The sequence below is a fragment of the Mauremys reevesii genome, linkage group 6 (genome assembly GCF_016161935.1).
Source record: "Mauremys reevesii isolate NIE-2019 linkage group 6, ASM1616193v1, whole genome shotgun sequence".
NCBI lineage: Eukaryota > Metazoa > Chordata > Testudines > Geoemydidae > Mauremys > Mauremys reevesii.
Window position 1 is genome coordinate 47,032,869 of NC_052628.1, and position 17,317 is coordinate 47,050,185.

Genomic DNA, 17,317 nt, shown 5'->3' on the forward strand with positions numbered 1-17,317 from the left:
TGCCTACTTAAGATTCCAGTATATTTCAACAAGCACAGAATCTGCACATACAGGATATATGTAGTCATTTAAGGTTCCTAATAAAAACATATAGAACTTGAATATGCATTGTTGTATCCAGATAGAGTGTCTTTTAGTTACAAAAGGAACTATTTGCCTTAACTGTATTTTACAGGCAGTCATTTAGCACACTTCAGAGCATTGTATAATTAATGTCTGAATTTAATGCTCAGTGAAATAAATGAGTGCACAACATGGTGGTGGGTTTGATATAAGAACCTAGAATACATTGGGAATTGTATTTAATTAGTCATTCTTGATTTAAGGCATAACTGTTAAATAAGGAAATTAATATCCAAATTCCCTCTCTACTGGCAAATAGAAAGATTACTAAGAATGGTATGTGGCATATGCAAGTGTTAAATTTGTCATTGTAGTTTATGATTCAGAGGTAATACACCAGTAATTTGCATACTAATTACTATAGCAGAAGCCAAATTATTTAAATTCAGCAATTAGTTTACCATATAAGTTGTAAACCAGCAAGTGTTTCAGTATGTCATGGGGAGATTTAAGCAATTTAGATACAGAGCAAATGTGTTTCCTTTCCATTTGGTTACAGTTACAGTTGCCCTCTACTGGAAGTGATTCCAGTTGCTTAGCTTTCATGCAAAGTCATGTCATATAAGAGACAAACATTTTCAAGAGTGAAATCAGTATTAGTACTATATCAACTCCTACAAGAGAGAAACCAAACATGTAGGGGACAGGAAATTGACTTTCTGCCTGCGGGGTTACCGCTATATCTTCTGTACAGAAGGACTCAAGCCCATTTGGCTAAGGATACCAATCAAAGGCTAGAGGTCCTGAAGAGAGATCTTCCATGAGGCTTCTTGGCCTCCTCTATCATCTGTGCTAATATAATCTTACTTGGAAAATCTCCAAGGTTTCTGGGGAGATGGTTATTTAATAGTGCTGAAGACAGTCCCTTCCACCTCTGCCTCCTCCCTGTCCATGAAGACTTACCTTTGCATCCCAGAGAGGCTTCTGCAAAACCAGAGTATGGAGTTGAAGGGGAAATGGATCCAGTATTCTCCCATTCTTTCTTCTCTCCATCTTCAGGCCAGATATGCTTGATCTGCGTCTCCTCTGTTCACAGAGGTGAAGAGGACTATTGGGCCTGTAATTCTGAAGAACAGAGGGAAAAAAAATTCTAAAATCTTAAGTATTTTTGTCTTCCTTAAATTAAAATAATGGCTTCTGGCAGGGAAGCTGAGAGGGAGCAGGAAACCGGGAGAACACATACTGTACATTAATTAGCATTGCAAGGAGAGGTTTCTGCAGATGCATATAATCATCTACTTCCATTTCTCAAAGACTTTTAGCAAAGACATCTGATATTAAATTAATGTAGAAGCTGGTAAGAATTATTTTAGCTACTACTCCATGGCTTGATGTTTGGTTTTCTCCCCCTTGAATTTACAAGTTTAATAAAAAAAACAAAAAAAAACCCTGATAGCAAGAAAAAATAAAAATAAAAAAGATGAAGGACCAGATTCTGGGCCCTGTTGATTTGTGGCAGTAAAGAGTGCATACATTGTCCTCATCACAGTGGTCCAGCTGAGGAAGATCAGAACAAAATTGTTTCACATCTGGGCTCCATTCTGCACTTAGGGATACGATCAGGGATAGGCATGGAAACTCAATTGAAGAAGCTCCCTTGAGTAGCCCTCTATGGATCTTGTCCCCTCTACTTCTAAAATAAGGGGATGAAGAACGTGACTGTAGTGTTTCAAATGAGAGAAAGAACTGGGACAGGTTCTCTAAGATTAAAAAGGAAGAAGTGCCTTTGGGGAGGGTGTCTTTGCAAGTTACTGTGATGGTCTGTGTCTACCCTCCCAGTTGCTCTTGGTAGGTGCTTAGGTGGCTAATGGCCTGACTCCTCTCCCATATGATAGCTCTATCACAGTTGCTTTCTCAGGAAGTATGTAGGTCTTTCTACTCACGAATCAGAGCATTACAGAAATGTAGGGCTGGGAGGGACCTCAAGAGGTCATCTTGTCCAGCCCCCTGCAGTGAGGCAGTACCAAGTTTATCTAGACCATCCCTGACAGAGGTTTGTCTAACCTGTTCCTAAAAATCTCCAATGATAGTGATTCCACAACCTCCCTTGGAAGCTTATTCCAATATTTAACTATCCTTATAGTTAGATATTAGGAAAAACTAAGTGTCCCTTGCTGCAGATTAAGCCCATTACTTTTTGTCCTACCGTCAGTGGACATGGAGAACAATAGATCACAGTCCTTTTTATAGTACCCTGTAACATATATGAAGACTTATCACATCCCCCCTCAGTCTTTTTTCAAGACTAAAGAGATCAGTTTTCTTTTTAAACCTTTCCTCATAGGTCAGGTTTTCTAAACCTTTTATGATTTTTGTTGCTCTCTTCTGGACTCTCTAATTTGTCTGCATCTTTCTTAAAGTGGGGCACCCAAGCTTGGACATAGTACCCCAGGTGAGGCCTATCTTTCCTGTGCATCGGGCTAGTTTGCTGTAATGCCTTTAACATTGTCTCTGAGAAACTGTCATCTCTTCTGAACGCCTTTTTCCCTTAGATTTTCTTCCCATGGGACTTTGCCTACCAGTTCTGAGTTGTTAAAGTCTGCTTTTTTTTTTAAGTCCATTGTCCTTATTTTGCTGTTCTCACGCCTTCCTTTCCTTAGAATCATGAAATCTATCATTCCATGATCACTTGCACCCGAATTGCCTTCCACCTTCAGATTTGTAACCAATTCTTCCCTGTTTGACCAGCCATTTTAGACTTGATTCTGACTATCAGCCTACACAATTGTAGCCGTTCTCCAGGCTACAGCTATGTAAGGATGAAGAATTGGTTTGAAAATTTTAAGCCATGTATCACAAAAGTGAAATGAAACATTGAAAACATTCTTCCTACTGGAGAATCCTGATATCATTGAGCTTGTATAGTGATACCTTAATGGAAAAAAATATCCAATGGAGTTATGATGAAGTATTTTCACATGTGAAACTGCAATTATTAACTGAATTACATCACTATGGCCTGGATCCCACAAAGGGATCCACCCACATGGATGACACCTTATGTCTATGCACATTCCACCTTATGTCTATCTGTGTAGGTTTAGTGCTTATGGTTGCAATAAACCAAACTGCACATTCTACCAGTGAATATAACAATAATAAAAGGATTAAGAGAAACTGAAAAACTTTGTGCCTGTAGTAGATTAACAGCAGATTACTATGAGGAAAGATGGACCATGTGGGTTGAAGTGATTCAAAACAAGTCACTGTTCTAATTTTTAATACATTACAGTATATATTTATTTTAATTCATAACCCATATTGCCTCAACTGTGCTATGTTCTTTTATCTTCTATATCTGTCACCTCTCCTTTTCTACTTAGGCAAGAAAATAACATGTACTGTCAATAATTCAGTTCTCCAATAGGAAGAGTATCTAAAGTTTACATTCCTTCATTAGGTATTTAGTCACTTTTCACAGCTTTAAAAAGTGTTTTCTTTGTTAATTATCCAAACAAACAACAGCACTCATGCTCTAAACCAGTGGTCCCCAACTTTTTTTGTCTGACGGGTGTAGTCGGCGGGCAAAATTTGGCGGCATTTCAGCAGCAACGCCTCTGGATGACGCCGCTTGCCGCTGACAAGCGGCATCATCCAGAGGCGTTGCCGCCAAATTTCGGCGGCATTTCAGCAGATGCTCGACCGCCAGCCAGGACACGGGCGCATTTAGACAGGCACCCCTGCTCTAAACCCATCTTTTCCTTCTTTCTTCTCTTGCACGGATATCATGGCATTGAATTTACTGTATCAAAATTATCTCCATAGTAACATTTTATGTTACAAAGACAAGATTACACATTTGCTGCTGGAATATGCAAGTCTAACTCAGTTGAACTCCATAGAGTTGTGCCTGCTTATGTCAGCAGTTAATTTGACCCTAAACATAAGTGGCACATTACTCTTGTTTGGGGAAGCTTACATGAGCGCTGGACCTGGACCGTTGCCCCACCCCCACTCTGCCCCACTCCCTGCTCCATCTCTTCCTTCCCCCACTTTGCCTGTTCCCGAAGGCCCCCCCGCCCATGCTGGCTCCTCTCTGCTCCCCTCCCCTGAGGCCTGCATGCCTGCTGTTGGCTCCTCTCTGCCCCTCTCCCCTGAAACCCCTGCCTACCGCTTGCTCCATTCCTCCTCTTCCCATCCCTGTTACTTGCCCTTAAGGTAGGAAAAAAGTGATGGGACCATGGCACCCTGACCTCCCGTTCCAGTGCCTGTTAGCTGAATTGCTCCGGCATCAGTGCACACGGCGTCTCACTGGCTGGCCCAGATGTGGGACGACTTCTCCTGCTGTGTGTGCTGATGCTGAAGCAACTTGAGGGAGGGAGCGGAGAAGAGTGAGCAGTAGGTGAGGGTAGCCTTGGGGGAAGAGGCAGAGTGGGGGTGGGAAGAGGCAGCATGAGGGCTGAGCCTCGGGGGAAGAGGCCAAGTGGGAGTGAGGTCTCAGGGCCGAATGCAGGCAGGGCCACAGTCCAGGTGCTGGTGGCCCACCCCCGACCCCTTGCACGTATAGGGAGCTTCTGGCAGCAGCGCTCCAAAGGCAGCAGGCCTCTAAAGGGAGGTAACCCATGCCGCATCTGGCATTTTTTGCCCCCTATGTAGCCAGCTTTTTTTGGTGAGACTTAGCCTTCCCAAGCCTCAGCCTCCCTAAGCCTCTTATATGCACCACCAGGGAGCCTAAGGCTTAATTATTTTGACCAAGAACTCCTTGTCTCTATTTGTTTGTGAAATGCCTACAGCATGTTGGCAACTCTATAAGTAAGAAATAAAATAAATAAATTGCAAGATTCAGATGAGGGGGAAACTGAGCGCGAGGGAGATTTTTTTGTACAAACATGTATCTCCGTATCAAGTGACCACCCAAGGGATCAGTTAAAAATCAGTTACTCAGTGAAGATTGGTCTCTAACTAGAAAGGTCAAACAGTTGCATTTGGAACCCTGGGAATGCCTTAAATCGGGCGAGAGAGTGGGTTGCATATTGGAAGTCAGCCTTAGTGCAGTGCAGATTTCAGTGTTTTCATTACAATTACAAGGAACATAACTGGCAAACCAAACACCATTTTGTTGGGTCTTTTTGGATTTGGCCATGTGAAAGTCCCCCTAAGAAATCAACGTAACAACCAAAACCTTACTTTGACTCAGTCTAACACAGCAATACAGTGCAATTATGCTTATCTGAATGTCCTGGAGAAGTTTAACTGAGTATGCATAATCAAGTTTTCAGATAACTGGAGAATTTTGTGTATTTGCATTTCAGAAAATGTTGGACCATAATCCTGTATCGGAAAGTGAAGGTTCAGATGTGAGATTCTGGTATTCTGCCCTTAAGATTGACATCAGACAAATAACCAGACAAGCTGCTTTGTCTGTAGTCTCTGCCTGCCTCAGTTGTAATACCATTTCCAAAAGGTTCAAGCTCAATGAAAGCAGCATTGCTCATGTCTTTGCACATAACCAGCATCCTCATGTATGAGCTACAGTGGGGTGGTAATCAGAAAAAAAGTTTTCTTCAGAGTAACAACTTTAGATCACTCCACTCATTTGACAGTCGAGATTTTATTAAGTAAAATTCAGAGGTGTAACAGAATAATTACTGGTGATAATGTGCACACTTGCTGTGGAAGTCATAGAGGCACAGTGATCACGATGTCATTTTTCAAATCAGACAAAACATACTGAGGGTGAAAAAATCCTCCACACCAAATGTAAATGAAACTAATTCCCCCAGAAGTTTCCTATGTTAATATTGTTACCTAAAAGGGCCATTGGAACAATTAATTCACTAATACTCTTGGTGCTGCAGTCCCAAAAACTGTCGATAGCTGTTGCTTTTTCATGTACTCCATACAATCTTCCTAATTTGCGGAAAATTGTGACTCTTATTCCACTCACAAGTACATACATTCTCCCCTCTCTCTATGTATGGATTACATGAAAAAGCAAAGCATCAGCCAGTGTACAAAACCTGAGCAGTGAACAACCTAGTGTATTTAGTTTCTTTCTTCTTATGACTTGTTCATGAACAGACTGAATTTTCTAAAATTTGACAAATTTCTGTTCACGTCTCATACTTTTGAGATTGATCATCAGTATTGTAAGTTGGAGCGGTTTAACTAAGTTGCTATTGGTCAGATAAGCCATATTGATAGTATCCTTTCTGTTCCTAATTTTAGTCATATGAAAGCTCTTCCAACATCAATAATGAACTTTATTTTCTGCTTAAACATTCAGAAATGGGGTCCAAGCCCCCATTACAGCACTTGCACATCTGAAGAACAAGGATCTAGGCCTTAGTTCTTCCTCCTAGTGAGAACAGGGCACAGTAGGGTTTTTTCTTGGATGGGAAATAAATGTTTAACTGGAAGTGGATGGGAGTATTTCAATTGATGAAACAGCTTCTGCTGTTATTTGTTTGAAATTCTATTTTTTCCCTTTGGACAAAGAATGAAAAGTAGAAAAATTCAAGTTTCAAGGATTTTATTTATTGATTAGAACTGAAAGGTTGAAAGGAATATACACACTGGGGTGGCAGTTCAGTCAGCTCTAAGAGCTTGTCTACACAGGAGCTTAGGCCAGAAAGCCAGGCCAGGACTAAAGCGGCAGATCCCCTGGAGGGAACTCTGGCATGAACCTATCCTTACAGTTTATTATTTGCTGTAGTGCCATGCTATCTTCTGTTCCAGCTGCCCGTTAGCCACAGCTATTTTAGATGGATGTGAGCTAGGAACTCTTCTGTGTATCCAACCTCCATCTCCCTCCCCACTACCTGTTCAGCCTCCCCGCCCTCATCCATGTTTCCAAAACGGCAGCTGCTCCACTCAGGCAATCAGCCTCTCTCTCATGCTAAAGCAACAGCTATCGACAGTTTTTGGGACTGCAGCACCAAGAGTACTTGCTCATCTGCCTATTTTGCTTTCCTCATCTCTCATCTCTCCTATCTGGCAAACAACCCTCCTCTTCGCCCCAATTCACCAGCTCAAATGGCAGCAGGCCGCATAGCACAATCACAGCCTCTAATCCCCTATGTAGTAGAAAGAGAGCCTGAGCATGAGACCTGTGCAAGGCCTAAGGCCTTAACTAAAGTCAGGCCTGCCCTGTTACAAAGCAGATGTCTGCTGTCCAGTCATGAACTTGGCAAGAAGGTATCTGCTTTGTAACATGGCAGGGCCTGACTTTAGTTTGGGCCTTAGGCCTTACACCAGGCCCTTACACCAGGCCTCATGTCTCAGGATCTCTCTTTCTACTATACCCCACTCATGGCACATTCAAATAATGAAAGACTTCATTTGTGCAAGATGCAATGGTTTAGAGTGGTTAGAGGAAGAGAAGTTTGGTTAGTGTTCATAATTTACATAACATACACATGGATATTGCATACCTGGTAAAAGATTTCAAAAGGTATAAACAGGACTGCTCTCTGCTAGTTGCAGAACTATTTTTGTTAATTCTATTTAAATGAAATGGAAAAATAAACTCATGATCACTTGAACCAAGACTGTCCTCTAAAGCCAGTTCTTCTATGAGGTCCTCACTACTTACAATACTAATTCTAAAATGGCATCATCTCTTGTTGGTTTGGTGACTATTAGTGAAGAAATCTGTCTATTAAATCCAGGAATATCTGGATCCTACCATTAGTAGTATTTGTCCTCTAATCTACATCTGAGAAATTAAAGTCTCCCATAATCACACAATTCCCAGTAGCCTTCTTTAGCTAAGGAAGGCCACTATACTCAGGGCTGTGAGGAATTTTTAAAGCATTCATTCATTACCATAATACCTAGGCACTATCATGTACATGTGTATGCTACTCAAAAGGGGAAATTTGGGACCTGAAGGCTGACAGCACTGGTGTTTGTTACAGTAGTAGTAAGAAACAGAGCTGTGGGTTGAGTATGGGACAGAGAATTGGGAATTCCCATGTTCTAATCCTGGCTATGGTAATGATTCTCTCAACTTGGGCAAGTCATGTAGCCTCTCTTCCTCAGTTTCCCCATCTGTACAAATGGAGATAATACTTATCTGCCTCACAGCAGCATTTAAGGACCAGTTAGATGTTTTTAGAAAGCTATGTAAGTGCTAAGTATTAAAAAAAGCAGATGCTCAAAAAGAAAGCCAAGTTAAATAACTATACTGAAAAGGAATCAGGGACTTTAGAAGGAAGGCCTACAGTAATCATCTGGCTGGAATGCCAGGGATAAGAGGCCAGAGAGAAGGAACAGAAAAACAAACATTTGCTTTTTCCTTTGTAAATCAAATTGACACATCAGAAGCAATGCAATCTGCTGTTTGTACAGAAAAAAGTAGAGAGGAAGAAGGAATGGGAACATCTGCTCCTAAAAAGTCCTTTAAAAAAGAGTAACTATGCTGAGCTAGGGAGGAAACTTATGGAGAAGCACAAATGGCGAGAAACGGGACAGTGGGAGGAAAAGTAAAAGAAGGAATGGAGAGAGACGATAGAAACCAACAGCATTCCAGAACAGGTACACCATTAAGTTTGAGCTCCAGGCCAGGTTGGCCTTAGATGTGCTGGTGCCTTAGGCAAAGATACTTTGTGTCCCCACCACTTAGTCCACAAGGAAGCAGTGAGGGTCAATACTATCAGTACATTTGTTTTAAAGATCTGTATATCTCATCCTTGGGAAATGCCCATGAACTGCACAGACCAGCACAGATATAGATTAAAATAAAACATTACACTCGCTGATCTTAAAGTTCTGTCTTTCCTAGCTTTTTCTATTTCAGTCTCTCTTGCTTTAATCATCATTAATTGTGTCTTCTGTCTATTTCTTTTTCCTCTTCTCTCCCTTTATTTCTCTTCACTTCTCCTTCTCTGTTCTCTCATACTCTTCCATTCCCACCTTCCTCCTCTCCCCATTTCCCAAAAGTTTCCCTGCACTCACTTTCCCTATATTTCACTAACTCAGCAACTGGCAGCTCTAGGAATCATCAGACCTGGGTGCCCAAACACTCCCTGTGGCTGTGGCTCCAGCTCCTGCAACCACCTTACACTCCCCCATCTTAGGGAGAAAGTGCAGATATCTCCAGAGTGGGTGGCTTGACTAAATCCATCCCTCACTCCTCTGCCTACTGCTGCTTTGACCATACCCTACATACTCAGGAAGGAAAGGAGCATGGTGATCTTGGCCAGTGGCTAGCTGGCCAGATTGTTCCATCTCGAGCTGCTTACACGTCCTGTTATCACTACTGTTTGTCATCAGGTCATAGTTTGTGGGCAAGGCAGCAATAAAACCCTTTTTAGTGGTTCCTTAGGCAGATCTTAGAACATAATACTGAATCTTCATTCCCCCCCCCCCCTCCATCTCTATATTTAACAGCTTGCTTAATTGGGAATTTAAGCTTTTTAAAATAATATAAAATTCAGACATACATGCACACACACACTCAGATTATTTTACCTGTTGATCTCAAGTATGACTGAGTTAGGATAGCAGGCAGGGCCAGGACTAGAATCCATCCGTCATAATATATGGAATCACTGTCTTAAAGAGACTGTCGCCTAAAGTGATTTCACACAGCTCAAATTCCAGCTTTGACGCCAATGTTCAGCAGCAACCACACCCGCTTGTACAACAGAGATTCTAGTGACAGAATAATATACCATAAATAAATCTACCATTATAGCAGTGGTGATACTTCTGGTGTTTGCTTCTTTGATTACTGGAGAAAAATAGTACATAGTACCACAGCTTACCTTTCTCACCTCTTAATCTGTCACACACACAGTGCAAAGCATTGCTGGGCTATGGTACTATCTAAGATACTATACTGTATGAAATATCACTGAAGGTTAGATATATCAAATGTCTAAATATCATTGAGTACAGTACTTGCAAAGCTAGATAGTGACCTCAAAACAATTGAGGAAGGGAAGGCGATACTTGTATCTAACACCTAATAAGTGAAATCTTATGGACAACCGGTCCTCTTCTGAAGAAATCCATATAAGCACTTAATCAGGATAATGCTGGTTCCTCAGCCAGATCAACATTCTATTTTGCATGCAGGAAAAAGCCAATGCAAGAGCATTTTAAAGTGCCTGCTGATATTGTTTCTATGCATCTGAGGCAGAGTATATTAATAATTAATAAAAGCGGAACCTTGCATAAAGAGGAGTACATCCTTGCTACATGGTTAGCTTCCTGATTCAAAGATGTCATTTATCTATTGCAGCATGAAGACAACCTAAAATGTTGCCAAAAGATTCCCCGGGGATAAGGTTTCACTCTGTAAGCCAGAGATCATTTGGATAGTGATACAGACTGCAAAAAGCTCCTTCAAGGACCAGGCATCAGAAAAAGCACATAAGTTATTAGTCACTGTAGAACACTCCCACTAGCATTATTGTCCTTTTCTGTTCTTACCCTGTCACTTCTTGGCATATGGCATTAACTTAAAGGGGCTTACTACAGAATCTCCTTCCAAAGAGAATGAAATGAAGTGCTTTGTGGATGATGCTGCCTCTGTCCTGAAATACTGACATTTGACTACAGACCCAATTTCCAAATGTGGGAACTTAAGAGCCCAAATTGGAATTTAGGACCAGTATACCCATGTTGGCACCCAGAAAAGGACACCCAGTTTGAACATTAGCCTCTTTCTCTATTTGGGGGCAGTGTTATCATTTATACATGGCCGGTTTTGGTCTTGAGCTTTCAAATTAAAGGGAAGACAGGTTATCTGAAGCCTGGTAGAGCACTGCAGGAACTGTCCTGATCTCTAATTAAGCATGGACAATATGTTTTGCCATATTTTAAAAACAATTATTTGAATGCACACACCTCTCGAAAGAGGTAGAAATTTGATTTGTCTGTTGAAAATGTGTGTGTGTGCAGATGCTGGAGTGCCTTATGTGTACCAAAAGTTAGACCAGGTCTGCACTAGGAGTGTTTTGCTGGTATAGCTAGACTGATATTCTATAACAGTAAAGTGAACTAGTGTGGATGCAATTGTACCAGCAAAACTGTGCTTTTGCTGGCATAGCTTATTCTGGCCTCCTGAATGAAATAAGCTATACTGGCAAAAATCTACCCTAGGGGATTTGCTGGCACGTAAGATAAGTCAAGGATCACACCTCTTCACATTACTGACCAACAAAGCTGTGCTGGCAGTAGTCTGTAGTGTAGACCTGACCTTAGCAATTCCATGAGGAATGCATTGCATTTTAGGGTGATCAGGTGTCCAGTTTTCGACCAGAACACCTGGTCAAAAAGAGACCCCTGTGGCTCCAGTCAGCACTGCCAACCGCACCGTTAAAAGTCTGGTCAGCGGTGCTGTGGCACTATGGCAGGCTCCCTGCCTGCACTGGCTGCACACGGTGCCCCAGAAGCAGCTGGCAGGTCTGGCTCCTAGGCACATGGGCCCAGCAGCCCCCTCCCAGACACTCACCCTCCAGCAGAACTGCTGCCTCTGTCTTCTACCCCCAGCCAGGACACTACTTCCGGCTGCAAAGAATGAAGGGCGGGTGCTGTGGCCAAGAGGAACTTGGAGAGAGGTGGCCAGTGTTGCACAGCACCCCCTGCGGGAACCCAGCACCCCCTGCGGGGACCCAGCACCGCAGGCCACAGTGACACTGCCCATGCGCAACACTGGATAGGACAGGGTTTGCAGTTGGAGACTCTGAGCAGAAGAAGCCTTCCTGGTCCCCCATATGCCTAGGAGCCAGACATGCCAGCCGCTTCGGGGGCACCATGCGGAGCCAGCACAGGCAGGGAGCCTGCCTTAGCCCCGCTGCGCCGCGAAACGGAGCCACCTGAGGTATGCACCACCTGGCCGGAGCCCACACACCCTGCCCCAGCCTTGACTCCCCTCCTACACCCAAACTCCCTCCCAGAGCCTGCACTCCCTCCTGCACCCAACCCCTTGTCCCAGCCCTGAGCTCCTCTTCCACCACACTCCAATCCCCTCGACTCCAGCCCGGAGCCCACTCCTGCACTCCAAACCCCCAGCCCAGTGAAAGTGAGTGAGGGTGGGGGAGAGCGAGCCATGGAGGGAGGGGGAATGGAGTGAGCAGGGGCGGGGCCTCAGAGAAGGGGCAGGGCTAGGGTGCTTGGTTTTGTGCAGTTAGAAAGTTGACATCCCTAATTTGCCTTCTGCCACCAAATGCAATATAGTCCATTAAAATTCTGTGTATTGAAAGACTGATGGCCAAACCCTCAGCACATATGTATGCAAACAGGTAATGATGCACAATAATCACACATTTGCTTCTAAACAGATACTTCCATGTGCACATAACTGGTGCTTGTGCAATTTCTTACACACACATATTTTGCCAATCCAGTCATAATATTTGAAAGCTTATCCCTCAATCTGCATAAGAGTCTTGCTAGATGGCTTACATGGAAGTCTCCCTTAGATAAAGGCATAAAATTCCAAACATAGTTCTCAGTTGAGTGGGATAAGGCCACCAGTACTAGATCTCCACCACAAACCAGGAGAAATTCCTCCCCAGCAAAGAAAAGAAAAGCCTCCTTCTCAGAGAGGCTTCATTTATTATCTTTAGATCTCACAAAAACAAAAGGAAAAAGTACAAATGCACTGCCCCATGCCAGCTCCTTGCTACTGAAATAAAAGTGGAGTATAGATTAAAAAAAAAAACTACACATACATTGGAGAGTAGCCAATGAGGTATTGAAATTAAAGTACTCGGCTGAAACACATGCCACCCAGGGGCTATTACTAGGACTGATTTTTACGGGTCTGTACCTACAATCCCTTACTCTGTGAGTAGCTCTGCTAACTGCTTAGGATAAGCACATTGAATCTGTTCACAAGTGTATGGGATTGAAGGATCCAGCCCTATTTTTATAAATCAAACATTATTTTCTTTAAAAAGAACGAGGAGTACTTGTGACACCTTAGAGACTAACAAATTTATTTGAGCATAAGCTTTCATGGGCTACAGCCCACTTCATCAGATGCATAGAATGGAATATATAGTAAGAAGATATATATTCTGTGATGGAGCAAGGCCGGATGGCTACAGGAAAGTACTGAGGAGCAGGTATGTTAGCTCCAGGCTAAGCAAATCCCTAGTACCATGGGAACCAAAATGGTAGTTGCTCCAGGCTAATCAAGGCACCTGGGGCCAATTAAGAACTTTCTAGAAGGCACCGGAGAGAGCTACATTGATTGGAGCATATTGATTGATCAGGACAGGCTAATCAAGGCACCTGGTATAAAAAGGGGAGCTCACGCCAGTCTAGGGGGAAGGAGCCAGAGGAGAGAAGTGTGTGTGAGGAGCTGGGAGCAAGAGGTACAAGGAGCTGAGACTGAGAGGGTGTGCTGCTGGAGGATTGAGGAATTATCATACCATCAAGCATTATCAGACACCAGAAGGAAGAACCTGTGGTGAGGATAAAGAAGGTGTTTGGAGGAGGCCATGGGGAAGTAGCCCAGGGAGTTGTAGCTGTCATGCAGCTGTTATAAGAGGCACTATAGACAGCTGCAATCCACAGGGCCCTGGGCTGGAACCCGGAGTAGAGGGTGGGCCTGGGTTCCCCCCAAACCTCCCAACTCCTGATCCAACACAGGAGGAGTTGACCCAGACTGTGGGTTCCACCAGAGGAGAAGATCACTGAGGTGAGCAAATCTGCCAAGAAGCGCAGGACCCACCAAGGTAGAAGAGGGACTTTGTCACAATACATACAGAGAACATGAAAAGGTGAAGTTGCCATACCAACTCTAAGAGGCTAATTAATTAAGATGAGCTATTATCAGCAGGAGAGAAAAATAAAACACTTTTTGTAGTGATAATCAAGATGTCAACTGTCTGAAATGGGCCAAGAAGGTGTGAGGATACTTAACATGGGGAAATAGATTCAATTTGTGTAATGACCCAGCCACTCAGAGTCTCTATTCAAGCCCAAGTTAATGGTATCTAGTTTGCAAATTAATTCAAGTTCAGAAGTTTCTTGTTGGAGTCTGTTTTTGAAGCTTTTCTGTTGCAAAATTGCCACCTTTAAGTCTGTTACTGAGTGACCAGAGAGGTTGAAGTGTTCTCCTTCTGGTTTTTGAATGTTATGATTCCTGATGTCAGATTTGTGTCCATTTATTCTTGTGTAGAGACTGTCCGGTTTGGCCAATGTACATGGCAGAGGGACATTGCTGACACATGATGGCATATATCACATTGGTAGATGTGCAGGTGAACGCGCCCCTTTTCTTTGTGTGAAAGGAACATGGCCAACCTTGAAATTATATTTTTTTAAATGATCTAATTTGCTGCATCATTAACATAATAGAAATTTAACATTAAAGTCTGCTTTGCAATCCTTTTTGGCTCTCTACTAATTATTAATTACAATTCTAGATACAACATAACTAATACTTTGTACTTGTATCAGCTTTCCATCTGAGGATCTTGAAGGGTTTTATGAACATAAATAAGTTAAGTCTGATGGCACCTCTGAGGTAGGTAATTATTATCCCTGCTCTAAAGAAGCACTGAGGTTATGTGACTTGCCCAAGATGAATCAGTTGCAGAGCTGGGAATAGAGCCCAGGAGTCCTGACTCTAAGTTGCTTATTCTAACCACCTTGTTTTCCACACTTCATTGCTAAAATCAAATTTCCAGTAATGAAAAATATAAAAAGAAAACTGAAGAGCTATGTGGGCCAAATCCTGAAATCTTTATTCAAGGGCAGATGGGTGTTACCCCTCTCAAAGGAAAAAAAAATCATGCAGGTTCCAAAGGGAGGAGAACTCCCATGACATTACTTATAGAGAGCTTTTCCAGATCATTCCCAAGGTGCTGAAGAAGGGAAGGTGGCAAATGTTCTGGAAACAAAGCTGAGGTGAACCCCTGTTAGTTTTTTCTCCCTTGAGGTCCTTCTTCACAAGGATTTTTAGCAGGTTCCATGATAGTGTCTGGTATATGTAAGACAGTGTGGGGTCACTGTGAGAACCGCATGCCAGCTCCCTCCACGCACCTGAAGAATTCCAGGAGAGTCTGTTCACATGCATAGGAGATTGTAGGATCCAGCCCTAATTTTATAAATCAAACCTTTTCTTTATATTAAAGGAACATTATGGGCATCTCAGTGTAAAGGTGTGGGCAGTCCCTGCACACCTGCTTGTGGACCAGTCTGGCACTCCCGGTGTGCCCCACCTTAACATCCTCACATGGAACTGCAATAGGTTCACTTTAACTGCCCAGGGCAAAGAGGAGCCAACATTTCAACCAAATTCCACATCCCCTTTAATAAGGTTCAGTTAAGTACCCTTTGTGTCTTTAAAAGTCTCCCAATCTCTACAGGTATGTGTACAGTGCAGCTGAGAGGCATCAATCTGAGCCTGGGTAGATAGACCTGCACTACCTCTGTTGGACTAACATGCTAAAAATAGCAATATGGATGTTGCAGCATGAGCAGTGGCTCAGGCTAGCCACCCGAGTTGTAGTCCACCTGACCCCTTGAGCCTGAGCTTGGGTGGAGAGCCGAAGCCTCCAGGTGTGCCACAGAAGTCCATAGTGATAATTTTAGTATGCTAGCCTGAACAGAGTCAGTTTGAGTCCATGCTACCCATGCTGGGAATCACACCTCCCAGCTGCTATGCAGACATACCCTTTATGTCAGTGGTCCCCAACCTTTTTGTGGCCAGCAGCATGTTCATGTTTTCAGAAGAGTGTGGCAGGCGCCAACAATTTTTCACCTTACCATGTGAATTTGCTCTTTTTTTATCTACCTATAAGAAAAATTAAGGAGTTTTTACAAAATATCATAATCAGTTGTCATCTTATGTATTTTAAAAGGTAAAACATCGTTGAACTGCTGGTCCAAATATATTTATTATTCTTACTTTAACATAGAATGAAGCCTGCAGCCCCGGAGTTCTCTGTCCCCGGCAGGCCGCGGGGCCAAGGTTTCTTTCCAGCTTAAGCCGTGGCCCCGCACCTGCCAGGGACCGAGAACACCGGCGCCCGCAGCCTGCAGCCCTGGAGTTCTCTGTCCCTGGCAGGGCCGGGGCCGTGGCTTCAAAGCCGGAGAGAAGCCGCAGCCCCACGCCTGCCAGGGATAGAGAACACCGGCACCTGCAGCCTGCGGGCCCCGGAGTTCTCGGTCCCTGGCAGATGCGGGGTTGCAGCTTCTCTCCCCTGCTGGGCACTAGGCGGGCACACATAAATGCCCCGGCGGGCGCCATCGTGCCTACGGGCACCGCGTTGGGGACCACTGCTTTATGTGATAGCAGAATGGCAAAGTTATGAAATCAGAAATGTTAATTAAAAAAAAAGTTGTAGGTTGGGAACCTGCAGAAGAGGGTATAACAACCACTGCAGATACTCAGAGAGTAAAGTCCGTGCATGTAATACAATAGCTCAGTGCTTAAGTGAGAACAATCAGTGACAGCGGAAGCTGGGCTTTTAGAAGCCTTTAAGTTCACAGGACTTAATAGTCTTACGTTGCAGAACAGCAGGACAAAGGGGAATACTCACTCTCCCAGCATCCAGAACCACATGGTCAAGGCACATTCAACATTTGGGGAAAAAGGAGGCAGAGGAGAGAGAAAGGGCTGTGAAGTTTTTCCACAGCAGTCAGGGACAGTTTGTATGCAAACACTTCTGGCAGGCCAGCAGGCAGTGCGAACACAGCTGTTCTGCAAAATTCCTCCAGGTGACATTGTTGCTGCTTTTAATGTCTATCATCTTTGTCCAAAGCAATAGAAGAGACGGGCCTATTTTTGTTCCCTCTGGAGTCAATGGAAGTTTTACCATTAATGTCAGAGTTCAAGTTCTGCAGACTACTGAATCATTTTACGAGTTGACTGGTTTCCCTAAAAGACTTTAAGTTGTGCTAATGTCTGATCCTAGAGCAGTGGCTCCCAATCTTTCCAGCCTACCATACCCCTTTCAGGAGTCTGATTTCTCATGCGTACCCCCAGGTTTCACCTCACTTAAAAAGCGCTTGCTTACAAAATCAGATATAAAAATACCAAAGTGTCACAGCACACTATTACTGAAAAATTGCTTGGTTTCTCATTTTTACTATATAATTAGAAAATAAATCAATTGGAATATAAATACTGTACTTGCATTTCAGTGTATAGTATAGTATATAGAGCAGTATAAACAGGTCATTGTATGAAATTTTAATTTGTACTGACTTCACTATTGTTTTTAGGTAGCCTACTGTAAAACTAGGCAATTATTTAGATAAGTTGATATACCCCCTGGAAGAT

General features: G+C 43.2%; 1 protein-coding gene across 5 annotated transcripts in view; it reads right to left on the bottom strand.

The window, feature by feature from the left end:
• TNPO1 (transportin 1) overlaps positions 1 to 17,317 on the bottom strand; it is a 387,652-nt gene that overhangs the window by 261,814 nt on the left and 108,521 nt on the right. For 3 of the 5 annotated variants that reach the window (XM_039544333.1, XM_039544330.1, XM_039544332.1), the window contains one exon: positions 1,027 to 1,188. The gene's annotated coding sequence lies outside the window, so the exon portion shown is untranslated. Of the gene's footprint in view, positions 1 to 1,026; positions 1,189 to 9,537; positions 9,696 to 17,317 lie in introns of those variants that run through there. The other 2 variants (XM_039544331.1, XM_039544338.1) reach the window with 2 other exon arrangements.